The 19,654-nt window shown below is 38.7% G+C and overlaps 1 long non-coding RNA gene and 1 pseudogene across 1 annotated transcript; one reads left to right on the forward strand and one right to left on the reverse strand.

Moving 5' to 3' along the window:
• The first annotated feature begins 634 nt into the window (after positions 1 to 634).
• On the forward strand, positions 635 to 2,877 carry LOC122471514 (annotated as a pseudogene).
• On the reverse strand, positions 1,494 to 17,683 carry LOC122471518. Its single transcript, XR_006294200.1, has 3 exons — positions 17,670 to 17,683; positions 9,779 to 9,790; positions 1,494 to 1,591 (listed from the first exon to the last, which is right to left on the reverse strand). It is a non-coding gene; the product is annotated as an uncharacterized LOC122471518 (long non-coding RNA).
• Between the last annotated feature and the right edge of the window lie 1,971 nt (positions 17,684 to 19,654).

Here is a 19,654-nt window from a genome sequence, read left to right on the forward strand (position 1 = left end):
CCTCTTACACAATTGGGAGCAAACTTCTGGCTCTACCTATGGTCTTCTCAAACCTCCTCCTCTCAACTTACAACGAGGGCTGGTGGGTGAAAAAATGACACAGTTCTCCGACTTTCCTTGTTCCAGGCTCTTCAATTGCCAACTGTTTCTCGCTGTTGGCTGATTGTAAGCTAAGTCTGCAAAAGAGTTTATGACCATCCCTTCTGCAAATTTTGTACCTTTTATTTTGTTTCTGGGCCTTTTATAACCTCAGCAAAATTTGGGACCAAAAAAAATTCCCATTTTAACAACCCATCACACAGTTATTCCTCCAAAGACTAGATATTTCCTAAGTAAAAGACTTCCACTGTCTCTACCATGTTCTCAGTCTTCATGTATGGGGCTTAAAAGGAATTAGAAAATATGCGCTATTTACATTTGAAATGAAATTATTTCATTTTACTTGGCTGTAACAGAAATCAGTATAGTGAAGTAGCTATGAGTTGGGCTTTGGTATCAGACAGCCAAGGTTCTAGTTCTGGCTCCATGACTGTGACTCTTATAAATTGTGACCCTTGAGCAAGTAGATTAACCATCCTATAAAATGGTAATAATAATGTCCTACCTCATGTTGTTTTCAAAGAGGTTAAGATTTAAAATGTTAATGTATGTTAATCATATTCAAGAAATAATATCCATTTTATAAACCTCATCCAGAAAATTCTTCCCAATTTATCTAAATATGATGCTGATGCCAAAACTGGACAAAAATATTACAAGGAAACTACGGACCAATGGCCTTCATGAAGATAAACGCAAACATTCTCTAAAAATCTTCAGTAACTCAAATCCAAAAATATTTATAAATAATAATATGTCATGATCAAATGATGTTTATGCAGGAGTCCACCTCGGTTTAACACTTGAAATTCAGCCTACGAAGGTTTGCCACCGGAACACAGGTGTCATAGAAAACACTGCTAAACTTAAACCAAAATGGAAAAGGCAAAGCCTCATGTCAACATCGTCGTCATTGGACACGCAGGTTCGGGCAAGTCTACCGCTGCTGGTCATCTGATCTACAAATGTGGTGGAATCAGCAAGAGAACTATTGAAAAATTTGGGAAGAAGGCTGCTGAGATGAGAAAGAGCTCTCTCAAGTATCCCTGGGTCTTTGATAAACTGAAAGCTGAACATAAACATGGTGTCACCATTGACATCTCCCTGTGGAAATTTGCGACCAGCAATTATTATGTGACCATCATCGATACCCCAGGACACAGAGATTTTATCAAAAATACGATTATAGACACATCTCAGGCTGACTGTGCTGTCCTGATTGTCGCTGCTGGTGTTGGTGAATTTGAAGCAAGTCTCTCCAAGAATGGGCAGACCCCTGAGGCATGCCTTCTGGCTTACACACTGGGTGGAAGACAACTCATTGTCAGTGTTAACAAAATGGATTCTGCTGAGCCGCCCTACAGCCTGAAGAGATATGAGGAAATCGTTAAGGCAGTCAGCGCCTACATTAAGAAAATTGGCTACAACCCCGACACAGTAGCATTTGTGCAAATTTCTGGTTGGAATGGTGACAACATGCTGGAGCTAAGCGCTAACATGCCTTCGTTCAAGGGATGGAAAGTCACCCGTAAAGATGGCAATGCCAGTGGAACCACGATGCTTGAAGCTCTGGATTGCATTCTGCCAACAACTCATCCAACTGACAAGCCTACCCCTCCAGGATGTCTACAAAATTGGTGGTATCGGTACTGTTCCTGTGGGCCGCATGGAGATTGGTGTTCTTAAACCAGGCGTGGTAGTCACTTTTGCTCCAGTCAATGTTATAACTGAAATGAAGTCTATTGAAATGCGCCACGGGGGTGCCTGGGTGGCTCAGTCAGTTAAGCGCTGGACTTCAGCTCAGGTCGTGATCTTGAGGTTTGTGGGTTCGAGCCCTGCATCAGGCTCTGTGCTGACGGCTCAGAGCCTGTAGCCTGCTTCGGATTCTGTGTCTCCTTTTGTCTCTGCCCCTCCCCGCTCTCGCACACTGTATCTCTCAAAAATAAATAAACGTTAAAAAAAAAATCCACCATGAAGTGTTGAGTGAAGCTCTTCCTGGGGACAATGTGGGCTTCATTGTCAAGAATGTATCTGTCCAAGATGTTTGTCATGGCACTGTGGCTGGTGATAGCAAAAGTGACCCATCAATGGAAGCAGCTGGCTTCCTAGTTCAGGTGCTTATCCTGAACCATCCAGGCCATGTCAGTGCTGGCTATGCACTTGTGCTGCATCGTCACACAGCTCACAGTGCTTGCAAGTTCACTGAGCTGAAGGAGAAGATTGATCGTCGTTCAGGACAAAAAGCTATAAGATGGTCCTGAGTTCTTGCAATCTGTTGATGCTGCCATCATTGATATGGTTCCTGACAAGCCCATGTGTGTTGAAAGCTTCTCCATCCTCCTCTGGACTGTTTTGCTGTTTTGACGTGAGACAGATGCGGCTGTGCGTGTCATCAAAGCAGTGGACAAGAAGGCAACTGGAGCTGGCAAGGTCACCAAGTCTGCCCAGAAGACTCTGAAGGCTAAACGAATATTATCCCCAATACCTGTCACCCCGTCTTCATCAGTGGTGGAAGGAAGATTTCAGAACTGTTTGTGTCAATTGGCCATTTAAGTTGAATGGTAAAAGACTGGTTAATGATAGCAATGCCTCGTAAAACCTTCAGAAGGAAAGTAGAATGTTTTGTGGACCATTTGTTATTTGTGTGTATGTATGTATGTATGTGGCAGTTTTAAGTTATTAGTTTTTAAAATCAGTACTTCTTAATAGAAACAACGATCTAAAATCTGTCACAGAATTTTGAGACCTATTAAAACAAAAGTTTAGTGAGAAAAAAAATTTGATCTGCCTAATCCACCACGTTAACAGATTACAAAAGAAAAACCATATGATTATCTCTTTAGATGTGGAAAAAAAGCTTTGACAAAACCCAGCATCCATTTCCAATAAAAATTCTCAGTAGAGAAGGGAGTTTTCCTAACCTAATAAGGGCATCTATGAAAAAACTGTTGTTAACATGTAACTTAATGATGAAAGACTGAATGCTTTCTCTCAAAAAAATAGAAACAAATCAAGATGTTTGCTTTCACCATTTCTACTCAATCTTGTACTATAGGGTACTAGCCCATGCAATAGGAAATAACAACAAATAAATGGCATATAAATAAGAAAGGAAGTAGTAAAACTCGTTTTATTTACAGATGACATTAAACAAAATTCAATTGTATTTCTACATTTGGGCAATAAGCAATCAGAAATAAAAATTTAGTAAGTACTTTAAAAATAACATTGAAATAATTAGGAATGCATTTAACAAAAGATGTATAAATCCTATACCTGGAACACTATCAGGTGCTAAGATGATTTAAAGAAGGCTCAAATAATTGGAGAAATATATTGTGTTTAGATTAGAAGATACAATATTATCATTTTTTTTTAAATTGCTTGATATGTTCAACACAATCATACTTAAAAATCACAGAAAGTTTGTTTCTGGAAACTTAAAACATTGTTCTAAAGTTTACATAGAGATGTAGAAGATCTAGATATTACCAAAAAAAAAAAAAAAAAGAAAAAAGAAAAAAGAAAAAACAAATTTAAAAAGAAGAAATTTTGAGGTCTTCACTACCTGCTTTTAAGACTTACCTGTAAACCTACAGTAATCAAGAAAGTGTGATATTGTAACAAATCTGAAAGGAATAATAGACATTACAATAGTAGTAGTGAACTTCAATACCCAGATTTTCAACAATGGGTAGGTTATCTAGCCAGAAAATCATAAAGGAAACATTGGGTTTGAACGATACTTTAGACCCAAATGACCTAAAGACATATACAGAACATTCTATGCGACAGTAGTAGAATTCACAGTCTTCTCAAACACATATAGAAAAGTCTGCAGGATAGATCATTTGTTAGATCACAAAACAAGTATCATCAATTTTAAAAAGCTTGTATTCATACCGAGTATCTTTTTTGGACCATAGTAGAATGAAACTGAAATCAGTAACAGGAGGAAAACAGGGAAACTCTCAACATGTGAAAATTAAACAACACACTCCTGAATAACCAGTGGCTCAAAGATGAAATCAAAGGGGAAATAAAAACCTATTTTGAAACAAATGAAACTGGAAACACAAAACACCAAACTTAATTGGCGGCAGCAAAGTGGTACTAAGAGGGAATTTTATAGTGATAAATGCCTATATTAATTAAAAAAAAAGTCTTGGGGCGCCTGGGTGGCTCAGTCGGTTAAGCGGCCGACTTCGGCTCAGGTCACGATCTCACGGTCCGTGAGTTTGAGCCCCGTGTCACGCTCGGTGCTGACAGCTCAGAGCCTGGAGCCTGTTTCGGATTCTGTGTCTCCCTCTCTCTGACCCTCCCCTGTTCATGCTCTGTCTCTCCCTGTCTCAAAAATAAATAAAACGTTAAAAAAAATTAAAAAAAAAAGTCTTACATAGACAAACTAACTATACACATGAAGGAACTAGACAAACAAGAATAAACTGAGTCCAAAGTTAGGATAAGAAAGGAAATAACAAGATCAGAGTAGAAATAAATGAAATAGGGACTAAAAAGACAGTAGAAAAGATCAAAGAAACTAAGGGTTGATTTTTTGAAAAGATTAACAAATTTGACAAACCTTTAGCTAGACTTGCCAAGAAAAGAAAAGGTATTCAAATAATAAAGTTATAAATGAAAGAGAAGAATTACAAATAATACCACAGAAATACAAAGAATCATGAGAGACTATTACGAACAATTTTATGTCAACAAATTGAACAACCTAGAATAAATGGAGAATTTCCTAGAAACATAAAACCTACCATTTGAATCAAGAAGAAATACAAAATCTGAAAAGGCGAATAATAAGCAAGAAGAAAAATCAGTAAATAATCCAATTAAAAAACAGGCAGAGGTCTTGAATAGATGTTTTTGCAAAGAAGACATAAAGGTGGCCAAGTACATGAAAAGGAGCTAATATCACTTATCATCAGGGACATGCAAATCAAAACCATAATTATTAATGAGTAAGTTTCAGGAGTCTAATATATAGCACGCAGCCTCTAGTAACCAATACTGTATTGCATACTTGAAAGTTGCTACGAGAGTAGAGCTTTAATTATGTAATATAATGACAATAACAAAAAATGATAATTATGTGAGGTGAAAGATGTGCTAACTAACTTTACTGGGGTATACATTTCATAATGTGTATATGGATCAAATCATCACATGGTATGCCTTAAACTTTATATTATATGCTAATTATATCTCAGTAAAGCTGTGGGCAAAGGTGTGGTATTGGTGTAAAGATAGACAAACAGATAAATGGAATTTAGTGACGATATAAATTCAGTGGTGAAAGGACAATCCTTTCAACAAATGGTACAGAACAATTGCACAGCCACAGGCAAAAAAAACCTGAAGCTCAACTCTTACCTTACAATGTAAGCAAAAATTCCCTTGAAATTGTTCAAAACCTTAAATATTAAGAGCTTACACCCTAGCACTTCTAGAGGATCACAGAGGAGACAGCTTAAGTGATGTTGGCCTTGGGAAAGACTTCTCAAATACAGCACCAAAACACAATTCATAAGATAAAAATAATCAATATGGTAGGTGTTATCAAAACTAAAATCTTGTGCTCGGTTAAGTAAATAAAACTGGGAGAAGATATTGCAAGAGGTGCATCTGTTAAAGGACCTGTATCTTGAGTATAAAAAGTGTCTTACAGGGGCGCCTGGGTGGCGCAGTCGGTTAAGCGTCCGTCTTCAGCCAGGTCACGATCTCGCGGTCCGTGAGTTCGAGCCCCGCGTCAGGCTCTGGGCTGATGGCTCAGAGCCTGGAGCCTGTTTCCGATTCTGTGTCTCCCTCTCTCTCTGCCCCTCGCCCGTTCATGCTCTGTCTCTCTCTGTCCCAAAAACAAATAAACGTTGAAAAAAAAAATTAAAAAGTGTCTTACAACTTAACGAAAAGAAAACAGTTTAGTAGAAAATAGAAATAGACATTTGAACAGATTTTTTTTTTCAACGTTTATTTGTTTTTGGGACAGAGAGAGACAGAGCATGAACGGGCGAGGGGCAGAGAGAGAGGGAGACACAGAATCGGAAACAGGCTCCAGGCTCTGAGCCATCAGCCCAGAGCCTGACGCGGGGCTCGAACTCACGGACCGCGAGATCGTGACCTGGCTGAAGACGGACGCTTAACCGACTGCGCCACCCAGGCGCCCCAAAACAGATATTTTTTCAAAGAAATTATACAGATGGTAAATAAACACATAAAAAGATTCTCAAGGTCATTAGCCATCATGGAAAATATAAATTAAACTAATCGCCCACTTGAATGACTAAAGTTTATAATGTCTGGCTACATTTTAATGTTGGTAAAGATGTGAACTTTCATATGCTCCCGGTGGGAATGATAAAACCACTTTGGACAAAAGGTTAGCATTTTCTTAAAAGGTGTATGTACATCTACCATATGATCCAACCATCCCATTCCTAGGTATTTACCCAGGAGAAACAGAGTACATGTACCTAAAAAGGCTTGTACATGAATATTCAGAGTGGCTCTATTTGTGATAGCTAAAAACTGGAAATGACCAAAATTTTCGTTGAATGGATATAAAATAGAATATCTATACAATGAGAGGGAATGAATTATTGACATGTGCAACATTATGGATGAATCTCAAAATGATTATATGAAGTGGATGAAGCTAAACCAAAAGAGTACATAGTATATAATTCCATTTATATAAAATTACAAAAATGTAGACTAATCTATCATGATAGAAAGCAGTTCAGTTGCCTGGGGATGGGAAGACGGAGAGGAAGAGAGAGGGATTCTACCACAAGTGCTCAACAAATTTTAGCTATTATGATAATAGTAATTACGGTTATTATTATGAGTCTCTCAACACTCCCCATGTCCCTAAATGGAGAAGGAATAAAAGAGGGGGAAATACTGAGCTTAAATAAAAAATGGCTGAGAAAACCCTGGTATTTGATTTTAATGATTAGATCAAATTTCTTTTATTATGTGGAGTAGGGTATTGAAATTAAGGTTGAGTTATAGAAAAATAGGAAAGGCATCCACTTTTTTGCAAGCCCAGACTATCTTTGAACTATCCTACCTTTTACATGTACAAGCATTTTTGCCATCCCCTTCCCCAACCCACGCACACCATGCCTGTAAATCTTGTTTTGCATTTTCCTGTGTCTGATGAATTACCACTGCATGTTAAGGACCAAAAATCATAGTTCCATATTTCAAAAGCTAACTTCTAAATCTGTAAAAAGCCAGGAGTGAGACTAAAAAGATCACAACAGGAACCACTCACAATTTGTGTGCTGCACTCTGCTTTGGATCCTGTCTTCCGTACTAGGGAAAGTGAACCCTCCCCCTGCCCCCCCCCCCCCCCCCAACCTCGGCCTGACCGGCTCCCCTAGGCAATCATATATGTCTGTTGACTGGTTGATTTAAAGCACATGTGGTTTGTGGTTTCTCCTCTCTGGTGATATCTCTTTATATTTTGTAAACTTAGAGGAAACTGAGGGGCGAAGATTCCAGGGCCTGAAGCAATTTTATCATGCTTTTTACCAAGAGGCTGTGCTGTTTCAGGTAGAGGTGAATTTGGGAATGTGCAGAGCTGTATTGGCATTTTAAAGGTGGGGGCCAAAGCTGTTAACTCTCTTGCACTCATGAGATAATCCTGCGAAACCAAGGTTTGTTGCCCTAAAGGCATTACCATGGGGGAACACTGAATTCTAGTCAATGTTGTTGAGGAAAGAAAATGGAGACTCCAAGGATGTTGTACCAAATGATCCTAATGCTCTCTCAAGTGTATTCCTCTAACAAATGGAAGTTTGGGCTCCTGTTTTATATTGTTATGATTGTCTTGCAGTGGGAATGGGAACATATTTATCCATGTTAGAGATGACCCTACTGTGTCCCATTGGCTTCAATACAACACCAAATGGCTTCTATACTAGGAACACTAGAAAAAGAGGCAAGTCATTTCATCACAAAGCTTAAAGCAATTGTCTAAGGTTAAAAGGGGAGTGAAGTCAAAGACAAAGTTAGAGCCCGGGACTTCAGAGGATTACTTCAGTTCTTGTTCTAAACATTGAATTGGGATGTTAATGATGTCTTGAAAATTATCAAATAAATAAGAAAAAGATGTACATATATCCTTGACCACATTGAGAAATATGCATTTACTTTATATTTTGCTAACTTTATTCCTCTTTTCATTCAGAGATTGGGAGCGTGGCCTTTGGGGTTTGACTTGCTGGCTCAAATTCCTGTCTGCCACTTGATGCTGTGTGTTTTGAAGGTCCTTCACCTGTATAAAGGGGGAGCTTCAGATTGTTTTTGGGATTATATAAATAATTTATGTCAAGTCTTTACCAGTGCCTAGAACAAGGTGAATCCTCAAAATTTAGCATAATTTTTGTTTAATCTCTACACTAGTGCGGAGATTTTAAAAAATACATTATATAGCAGAGTTATAAACCTGAAATCTGTTATTGTCTAGAATTTTAATACGCTCAGTAAAAGTCATACAATTTGGAAACTATTGTATAGGGTTAGGGAATCCTATAATTGCCTTTGATAATGACATAATTTAGAAGCACAGTTACTTTTTGTCTCCTGACCCCACAAAATCTTGGCCTGTGCACAAGACTGGTGAGGGAAATAACCCAGACACTGGTGGCCTGTGCTCTGTGACAATTCATGTGGTGTTGAGGATTTACAATGGAAAGTCACTGTTGCTTTCAGTCGTGCACATTTTTAATCATTTAGCTAAATGTTCTCTTCTCCATCCTTCTGAAGCTTGCCTTCTTTCTCTACCTTCTATCGCCTACATTTACTTTTAAACATGTTATTGGTGACTGTGCCCTTTCCCTGTTTCCCTGAAAGATTGTGGGACTCTTTCCAGGTTTTTCTAGGCTTCAAATGTAAATAGGAATTAATTATTGACATTTCTGTTTTGTCTCTCTATAGATCTATTATGCCATTTTACTGTGTAAACCCCAATGTAAACTGTAAAAAACCAAATTCTTGAATTATCCACTAGGTGGGGGCCTTGTTCTTCCATTAAATATAGATTTTTCTTTTTTTCTTTCTTTTTTTTCTAAGTGAAATTTCTATTTTTCCCCTTGTGAAAAGTTGAATGCATCAGTCCTGGTATTACGAACTCTGCTTAAGAAGTCATGGTTATATCTCAGCTCCTTTGAGGGTGACAATGGAGAATTCACTTAAGGAGGGGAGGTGTGTTGATGTGTGAACAGTGTTTAGTTTCCTTTTTTCCCTTTATCCTTCATGGGCTACTTAAATAACACTCTCGCATGAAACACTGTTTTCCACAGAAATGTCACACTCCTCTAAAGACTCAATCTGAGGACTCCCTTTTGTCTCTTGACATAGGTGATTTACCGAAGGATCTCCCCAATGCCCATACTCCTCATTAGTCTTCATTGCTTTACCATTTTGATGTAACTCACAGCAAACCTAATAGTGATATGAATGTTTCTGACATTTTTCAAGAAGAGTTATGAAAAAAGGATGGTAGCTTTTAATGGTCCATTTGTATTTGAATTTTCTAAAGGCTCCAAGGAACCAGAATTGAATTTTATCAAATCCTCATTGTGGCAATATATAGGGTCATTGAAAATTATGGAATGATGGAGGTGCGGTAATTAGTAAGCACTGGCAGAAGTTTAGAGTCCACTCGGATTGGGAACTCTGGACTTGTTCAAAACACAGTGACATTTATCTGGTACTCAGGAAACTTCAAGTTAGGTGGCATGATGGTGCAGCCACTTTGTATAAACAGTTTGACACTTTCTTGAAATAAGAAACATAAATATACCATCCGACCCAGCAATATCACTCCTACTTATCTAGCCAAAGAAATGATGTTATATACCTACCCAAAGACTTGTACGTAATGTTCATTAGCGGCATTATTTATATTAGCCAGAGAAAGGAAAACAGTGCAAAAGTCCATCAACTAGTGAATAGACAAAAAATGGTGCATCCCTGTAATGCTGTGGTACAGAACAATCAAAGGGCGTGAAGCAGTGATGTGAATTATAGCATGGATGAACTTCAAATACACGTTAAGTGGAAGAAGCCAGACACAGAAGATTACCCATTGTATAACTTCATTTCAAAGAAAAGGTAAATTTATGGTGACAGAGAGTAAATTACTGGTTGCCTGGGAGTTGCAGTGGGAATGAGAAATACCCGCACACAGGCACGAAGTTCCTTTCTGTGGTGATGGAAGTGTTTTATAATTGGATTGTGGTGATGGTTGCAGTACTCTGTACATTGACTAGAAATTATTGAATCTGTATGCTTAAATCTTATCGTATGTGGAAATCTTGTAAAAATTAGTAGAATAAATCTGAAGGTGAAAGGTTCTTATAAAATCCAGAGAGAGAAACTAAAACTCATTAGATATTCCAGCCTCTAGGTCATGCCAGCCTCTTGTCTCAAAGTTTCAGAAAAGATTACGAATGTGTGACTTTCATTTCTAGTACTCTGAAAAAAAAAAAAACAGTCAAATGCTCCTGAATCAAAGCATCAGAATTCAAGTTATGGGGCTTGTGTTTGTCAGTGACCTATGATACTTTCCTCTCTAGCACACACAATCTATCACACACCGAATGCAACCAGACTCCATCAGGTCTGGTCCTTTTCTCTCAAGGACACTATGTTGTTCGCATATCTTGTACAATTTAATGTTATTATTTGGAAGTGAGGTGGATACTAAGAAAAAAATTTTTCCTGGCTTTTTAAAATTATGATTGAAATTTTAGTTAGTTAATAGATGGTGCCATATTGATTTCACAAGTAGAATTCAGTGATTCATCACTTTTGTACAATACCCAGTGCTCATCACAAGTGCCCTCCTTAGTACCCATCACCCATCCAGTCCGTATCCCACCCATGTCCCTCCATCAATCCTCAGTTTGTGTCTATGGTTAAGACTCTCTTGTGGTTTGTTTCCCTTTCTTCTTTTCTCCCCTCCTCCTATATGTTCATCTGTTTTGTTTCTTAAATTCCACCTTTGAGTGAAATCATATATTTTTCCTTCACTGATTGACTTATTTTGTTTAGCATAGTACATTCTATCTCTATCCATGTTGTCGCAAATGGCAAGATTTCATTCTTTTTTATGGCTAAGTAATATTCCACCATAGTTAGATGATATAGATAGATAGATATAGATATAGATATAGATATATCACATCTTCTTTATCCTGGCTAATTTTGGGCAGACTATAAACCTTGTTTATCTTTCTCAGTATGCCTTTGAGACCTTCCTTTCCCATTGTCTGACCTGAACAGTGTTTTTTTTTTTTCTGACATCAGTGATGATGAATTAATGGCATGAAATGGGTTTAAAAACTCACTCACTGAAGACATAAATCTTAAGGAAAATATATAAAATGGAAGATTATTCACAAATATATTGGTTAATCTCACTTATAGAAATGAATTTCTTCTTACTGCCCCTCCCAATAGCATTAATAATTGTGACTATTTGGGAATTAGATATCACCCTATAGTAAACTCAATTCCTTGGTCCAAACTTTCTTTCACTCAATAACTGAGGACTTATTATGTGCCAGGCTCTGTACTAGGCCTGGCTCTGGTGTTACAGCAACTAACTCATTACAGTTTGTCTTCAAAAGCCATCCTTGAAAATGATCTTTGGGGCGCCTGGGTGGCTCAGTCGGTTGAGCGTCTGACTTCGGCTCATGTCATGATCTCATGGTCTGTGAGTTCGAGCCCCGCATGGGGCTCTGTGCTGATAGCTCGGAGCCTGGACCTGCTTCAGAATCTGTGTCTCCCTCTCTCTCTGCCCCTCCCCCACTCATGCTCTGTCTGTGTCTCAGAAATAAACATTAAAAAAATTAAAAAAAAGAAAATGATCTTCAAAACAGAATAAACAGATAATGATCAACTGAGGTACAGAAAAACTTAGAACCTCTATTTACCTTTTCAGAAAAAAATTCTTTATTTCTGTTTCTTAGAACATACATCATACATTAGCACAATAGAACATATGTATAGTTTATAAATCATAAAATCCACCAATATGAAAAGTGCATGAGGTTTCAATCAAAAATATTTTCAGACCTCTGGTTTAGCACATTAGTGGTACTAACCTCTGGCTTATGAGAAATCTTAGACCCTCTGTCTCCTTGTAGTATTTATTAATCCCCCCACATGCAGTAAACAGTAAATGGTAAACGTAAGTGAAAATGGTACGCTTACTATTTAAATTCAGCTTCAAGAGAAGTCGCCCTCCCTCTACCCCCTCAATTACTTTTTTTTTTTTTTGCTCTTAAGTGCCTTATAGATAGGAAACTTATGGCGCTAACATGGTCTCGTGGTCAATAAAACAAGAAACTAAGCAATTACAGCACCACATGGGTAGGGATAAGTATTAGGTGTGTTGGCAGCCCCCTGGGGGCATGTGAGCCAGTTCTCAGGGTTAGGAGACATGTACATAGAAACATGGTAGCAGAGAGTAGGCAAAGCTTCTGGGAAGACTCATGAGCACCCAAGCATCCCAGGATCAAGAGAGAGTAGGTGAATTGGGGGGAATTAAACCTGTGGTAGAAGTGTGGTGCATACAGGTAATAAGGGTGAGATACAAAGCATGAGAGCCAAGCAGGACTAGACCATGAAGAGCCTTGTTAAGAAGTTTGGCTTCCTTCCTGACGGCCCTGGGGAGCCAATGACACCTTGTAGGCAGAGACATGACATGGTGAAGGATGTGTTTTACAAAGACATCTCTCTAACTGCAGTCTGATAGTATGACCACATGTGCTAGCTTTCCAGGATGGATCTAATTTCTGTTTATTGTTCTGTAAATATCATTAGTGCCTGTTTTCAAGCATAAAATTTTGTTTTGATGATGTATGGTTTTCCCAAGAATGGACTGAAGGAGGCCGCGTAGCAAGAGGATCTTGGCTGCACGTGGGTGCGGTCTTCTGGAGGAGAGATGACATCTTTTATTGAGTTAGTGATAGGATGCGCAGGGCAGAGGACAGATATGAGTCGTAGTGGTATTTAAGAAGTACATACAGAGCAGGTGATGGTTGATTTGATATGAAGGATGAGAGAGAAAGACAAAGGTTGTAATACCCAGCTTTCTCCTCTGGTAGCTGGGTACATGGTGGGCTGTTTACTGAGATACAGAATACCAGAGGATGGTTAAGTTTTGGGGATGGGGAATTGATAACTGAATTTTGGGAACTGTGGAATAAAATGTCTGATGAATATCTAAGAGATCTGGTTTTGCTGTATGGATCTGAACTTCTGAATAGAATTCTGAGCTTAAGATAGAGATTTCAGGGTTGTCTGCGTAAATATGGAAGCCAAAACAACATGAATGGATGAGATGGCCCAGACTGGGTCCACAGAGAAGAGAAGAGGCCTGAGAAATCCAACATTTGGTGGATGAGCCAAAGAGCAGTAGCCCCAGGAGAAATGGTGTGAACGAGGCAGAGAAATAGGAAACAAGGAGCTGTGATGTCCTGGTACCAAAGAAAGGGGCTATTCCAAATGGAGGAAGATGTCAACAGTGTTGAAGGCTGTAGAGAGTGAGGACTGAAAATACCCAGTGGATCTGACAATAGGGTGACTTTGCAAGAGAGTCTCAGTAAAAATATGGGACACATATAGGACTTGAAAAAGTCGAGTGGGAAAACACCTCTTTCTAGAAATCTTAATACTTAAGATTAAATTGTAAGTATCTCTGTTAATCAAAAAGAGAGAGTAGTGGATGAATTAATTCCTTCATTTTATTAGCTAACGCGTTCCATTTCCTACAAAACAGAACAATCGACCCAGTTAAGATATGGGTGTCCTTATAAAAAAGCCCACAAGGATGTTTAGAATGTTTGACTCTAAAGAAAACTAGCAAGAAAGGTCTTTACTATCTGTGTGAAAGAAGTTTTAAGGTCTCTGTAAATGTCATTACATAGTCTTTAACAAGGCCTGCTTTTCCTATAGAGAAGGCTGAAACTTGCTGTAATTTTCCTTTTTCTTAGAGCCTAAATGCAATCAATTACCTGCTGGCATTTGCCCTGCACTATTTTTAGAACTGCTTTTTAGAATTATCAGTAATTGTCAAATGCCTGGACAGTTAAATGCTGATGGAAGAAACGCATACTATGGGGGTGCAAACTCAGACAGGCATGGGAGTTCAGGCCCCGGTAGCAGATAGACCTGATTCTGCACCAAACCTCAGTTTCCCCATCTGTATGTGGAAGTTAATAGTTGTTCTCATCATAGTGTTCTAAGGATTAAGCACTTATTTGCCCGGTCCACAGTGGCCACCCGAATAAAAGTTCACCACTAGATCAATTATTGTTTCTTTTTCTCTTTTTTCTTTTTCCATAAAATGCCATTTCAAAAAGGCTTTGTGTGTATAGGAGAAGCCATTTCAAGGTCAGGATTAAAGTCACTATCAGAGCTGTAAGAAGAAGGTTGATAGTGCATTTATCAGCAATATTCATTTGCCTGCTGTATTGAAACTCAGGGATAATCTTCTTAGTGTCAGTCAACCCTCTTCTGCTTCTACTGTGCATGAGCAGAAACTCGACTGTCCTTTCCTGCCATATGTTGCTAATTGATGATTGTTGGCATCCCCATTTCCTGTAGAGGAATTTTGGCTTTTTGGGGTATCATTGAAATGCTATAAAGTTTACCTGAATCTGCCAAAAAAAAATCCCAAGTCACTGGGCACAGGATTTCTTTCTTTCTTTCTTTTAAGTTTATTTTATTTATTTTGAGAGAGAGGGAGCGAGCATGGGTGGGGCAGAGAGAGAGGGAGAGAGAATCCCAAGCAGGCTCTACACTGCCCGCATTGACCCCGATGTGGGGCTCAAACCCACAAACCATGAGGTCATGACCTGAGCTGAAATCAAGAGTCAGATGCTTAACTAATGGAACCACCCAGGCGCCCCAAGGGCACAGGATTTCTTAATCGTGTGATGATGTTTGCAGCATCTTCAGCCAGAGCTTTCGGAGGCTGGGCATATATCCCCTATATTGAACCATGTTGGAAGGTCAGCTCATGGCGTCTTAAGGATTCTTAGATGTATTTGTTTTAAGATTATTAGCTTTATGAATTCATTAGCCACCAATATCAAATGAACAAGGTCATCAGGGCTCAGGAAGTGAAGAAAATATCCTTTTCTCAGCAGCCAACCAGAGATAACAGTGATAAAAGGTAAAAATGCATGTAGTATAGCCTCACTGTGCAGAAAAATTGCAAATTCTGGGATTGGCTAAAATGTACTCTACACAGGGACTATGGAAGGATTTGATACAAATGTAACTTTCATGTGTTAAGCAGCTACTGGCCTGATTTGAGCATCTCTCATTAATTTATAATGACTAAAACTTGGGTAAAGAAGAACAATGACACAAGGGATTTGGGACTCTTGACAACGTGCGAAAAACGTGACAGATGGCAGAATATATACAATTAGTATAGAAGGTGAAGACAGGGTGGGTTTGAAAAGATTCCAAGAGAGGGGAAGGGGCACTGGATCTCGGAAGAAGAAGATGCGGTAGGGTGGGAATTCAATGCCTCTAAGTCAGACCAGTTCTAGATATCACCTGACAAGTTATGAGCCCCTGGTCTTGTCCAACTGTTCCATTCTGCTCATGCGCAGCAGCTACCATGACTGCAGCTTTTGGAGACACTGGGGACTGGAAGTAAGTTAACTTTATAGCATTTGAAAAATGTAGCAGGATGCTAGCTTACCCTGGGGGGATATGAGTCACTTTCCCTTTTATAGTGAGGAGATACCAATCTGTCTTCCTACATAAATTTCCACACTCATTTAACTGTTTTATGATGTGCTTTGGGATCATTTGAATTCAGAGAATACTGTACATGAGTCAGTATTTTGTGATCACATTTCCTAATTTAGATTTTTTTTTACCTTTTTTAAGTGTGGTTTCCAGAATTACCTTAAGAAGAGTGGCTCTAAAAAAACATGTATTAAAAAAATTCATTGCACAGTCAGCTGCGTAGTAATTCTTAGAATTTTTCATGACAGGAGTTTGTGAGCTACAGCCCAAAAAACGATCAAAGAACTATTAGAGCTAACGTCACCTATATTAATAGTGATCATAATGGCCCCCAGCCCCAGTGGTTCCTCTTGTTCAATTTCAGTCACCCTGAACCCATCACCGAGCTTTCAACGGATGGGCTTAGTCTCTTACTTAAAGTTTCACTGATGAATGTTTTTCCCTATTTGGTACCTGCCTTTGGAAAGATAGCTGCAAGCAAAGAACACTCATTAACTCAGTTATCTGTGGGGGAAGCGTTGAAGAAAGGCAAACTTTTCTTACTGCTGTAAAGTCATTTTTGGAACTATTAAACCTCTAGAGGAGAAAATGATTTTTCAGTGCATAGTCCATGTCTTGGAGAGTGTGCCCCAAACAGAGCCACTGATTTGTAAAGATACGATTAAAAAAAAAAAACAACAACAAACCCCACAGCTGTAGGCATAATATTTAAATATTGCCCCAACATGATGCCCGGCAGCTGTTGCTGAATAGCATGTGAGTGCATCGTGGAGTGAACACAGCCTTGGGGGGAAGGGGGGTATTCGGAGAGCATGAACTGAGACCTGTTCACTGGCCTTTTTCTCCCTGATGGGAGGCAATAGCGGCAGGAAGGAGAGGGCAGGACAGAAGAGACGAGAGAAAAGGTAGATGCTTCTGTGTAGGTGAGTGGATGAGATAATGAAGTAAGTTAATTGGGGCTCCACTGACTAATCTATCTGTTCCTGGCACTTTTGTCTGTACAAACACAGGAAGCCGCCTCCTTCGTGAGGTTCCTAATGAAACAATTTACTTGAAATGATAAAAAAAAAAAAAGAAAAAGAGCTTCACATGCTGTTTGCATTTAAATGAGAGTCCCTTGGGTCTCTGTTATTGATTGGTAACAGTGGGATGAGAATATCCTGACTGTCTCTGGGAAAACTGGATTAATTCACTTGTGGCCCACCAAATGATGTGGATTGTTTTACTCCTTCACTTAAAATGTGACCATGACAGTCCTTCAGAAGGTTAATATATGTATTGTACTTACAAAAGAGAAAAGCAATTTAAAAAAAAAAAGACCAAAGAGAAAAATGCTTTTAGTCTTATAAAGCTGGGATCAGTGTTCCTTTCAAAAGTTTTATTATTCTAATTTTAAAAGTGATTTATAGGGGCACTGGGATGGCTCAGTCAGTTGAGCATCTGACTCTTGGTTTTGGCTAAGGTCATGATCTCACGGTTCATGAGTGTGAGTCCAGTGTTGGGCTCTGGGATGACAGTGTGGAGCCTGCTTGGGATTCTCTCTCTCTCCCTCTCTCTCTGGTCCTCCTCTGCTCTCTTGCTCTCTCTCTCTCTCTCTCAAAATAAATACGTTAACTTTAAAAAATAAAAGTGATTTATAACTCAAACTTTAAAATGAATATAGATCGACCTTGTGAAATATTTGGATTGTGCCGTTCTGTACAGAATGTGGACCCAGAAAGGGCAAGCGCTTCATTTTGGCAACGTTTGCTTAGTGTCAGGTATTTTGTGAGTACAGAGTGTTGATTGGTGGTGTTGACTCCAGAGGGACTCGGGCAGGGCTGTATTTTGGAAAACTGAGTGTGTTTTAAAACCATTTTGGATTGAAGCATACATCTATTTTTGTGTTTAAACCTCCAGGAGGATATTCTTCATTTGTCCCATGACTGGTGCCACCGCCTAAAAATCTCGTGTTAGGAAACTAGTATATTTAAGTATGATTAGAGAATCCCAGAACTCCTCTTTAGGAGGTTCTTTGTGTCTGGGTAGCCCCTAGAGAGCCCACTTCAACATTTAAAAACCTAAAATCCTATGGATTCAACATTGCCATTTTCCTTTAGCTTATAATCCAGTCAAGTGATGTCTATAGTTGAGAACTCTTTCACACCCAAACTAAATTCCTCCCTTTCACTTTTAAGTCTGGATATCAGCACCCAGAACTAGGCACTGTCTACCCACTTTGTACAAAGCTATCATTCTCCTTTTCTCCCAGAATGCTGGGATTGAAGAAACAGCTGTTTGGGTTTGTGTCAGGGGCCAATCTTTCCCTTGACCAACTCATGAGTTTACTGTATTTACTGCATAATTCCACGACTGATCTTTGAGTCTTCTGTTTGGAGATTTTACCACTTTTGACTGTAAGGGGAAGAGAAAGTTATGTGGATCTACTGCTCCAAGAGCATTGAGTACTTGGAGAATAAAAACTGTGGGATAATAATTTCACCCAGCAGGCTCTAGGATACTAGCAGCAGCTTTGTAGGTGATTAAAATTTCAAAGAACCCAGATAGCCATTTAAATGTAATGGGATTGACGATGAAAGTGCTCAGGGTGTTTGGTTATTTCCTTAAGATCTAGCCTAGACTTGTTACAACTAATGTCCAATAATGGGACAATGTCCATTATTAGTCTAAGGCTTTTTCTCAATTTCCATTTTCAATGCAAATCTAATTATCACATTATCACAAGCATATTAAACTATTGGGGATGAATAGAACAAACAGGAAGACATAATTGTAGTATATTAACCCTTGCTTTCATTTATATAGTCCGTGCCCTGTTGGAGATCAAAAGCTATATAATAGAGTGTTCTTGCTTTTAAAGAACTAAGGCTCTAGAGGGGACAAGAGGTAAGTACAAAACATGTTTTTCACAATATGAGAAGAGAAGAAACACACAGATGGAAGAAAAGTCATAATTATTGAGGGTGAGACCATTAAATCCCATCATGAGTATTGACCACAGTGCTGACTGGGATGGGGAAGAAACGTGTAGAATTGAAGAAGGAAAGATATTACCTCTACTAGAGATCCAGCCATTTCGAAAAGCAGCAGGAGTTATTCACAAATAACTCTTTAAGTGACATGAATGAGAAGACATAGCCAGATTTTTATAAAAAATATTCCAAGTCTTTACTTAAATTTATAATGACTATTTTTATTGCTTCGAGATTTAAGACTACTGCCATATTGAAAAAAAATGAGAACAAAAACTTTTCAGTATTTCCAGAAAATCGCCTGGAAGGAGAAAAGGAAGCAATAAATGAAGATGACAAAAGAGTCAAGGTGATGATAGGATTTTCCCATTATTTTAAAGCTTTACATCTTTTGTATTGCCTGGTTGTCTTAAGAACAAATCATGTAATTTACTTCTCGACTAAAGAAGAAATGATCGTAAGAAATGTATATTTTCAGGGCACCTTGGTGGCTTAGTCAGTTAAACATCTGACTCTTGGTTTTGGCTCAGGTCATGATATCACAATTTGGGGGTTTGAGCCCCACGTTGGGCTCTGTGCTGGAAGTGCAGAACTTACTTGGATTCTCTCTCTTCCTCTCTCTCTCTCTGCCCCTCGCCTGCTTGCTCTCTCTCTCTCTCTCTCAAAATAAATAAACTAAAAATAAAAAAAATAAAAAAGTGTATATTTTCATAGTAAGCTTCTTTAAAACTTTTCTTTTATTTTTCATATTCTCAATGAGACAAGTGATTAAAGCATGGCATAGGAGG

This window comes from Prionailurus bengalensis, chromosome B1 (assembly GCF_016509475.1).
Source record: "Prionailurus bengalensis isolate Pbe53 chromosome B1, Fcat_Pben_1.1_paternal_pri, whole genome shotgun sequence".
Classification (NCBI taxonomy): Eukaryota; Metazoa; Chordata; class Mammalia; order Carnivora; family Felidae; genus Prionailurus; species Prionailurus bengalensis.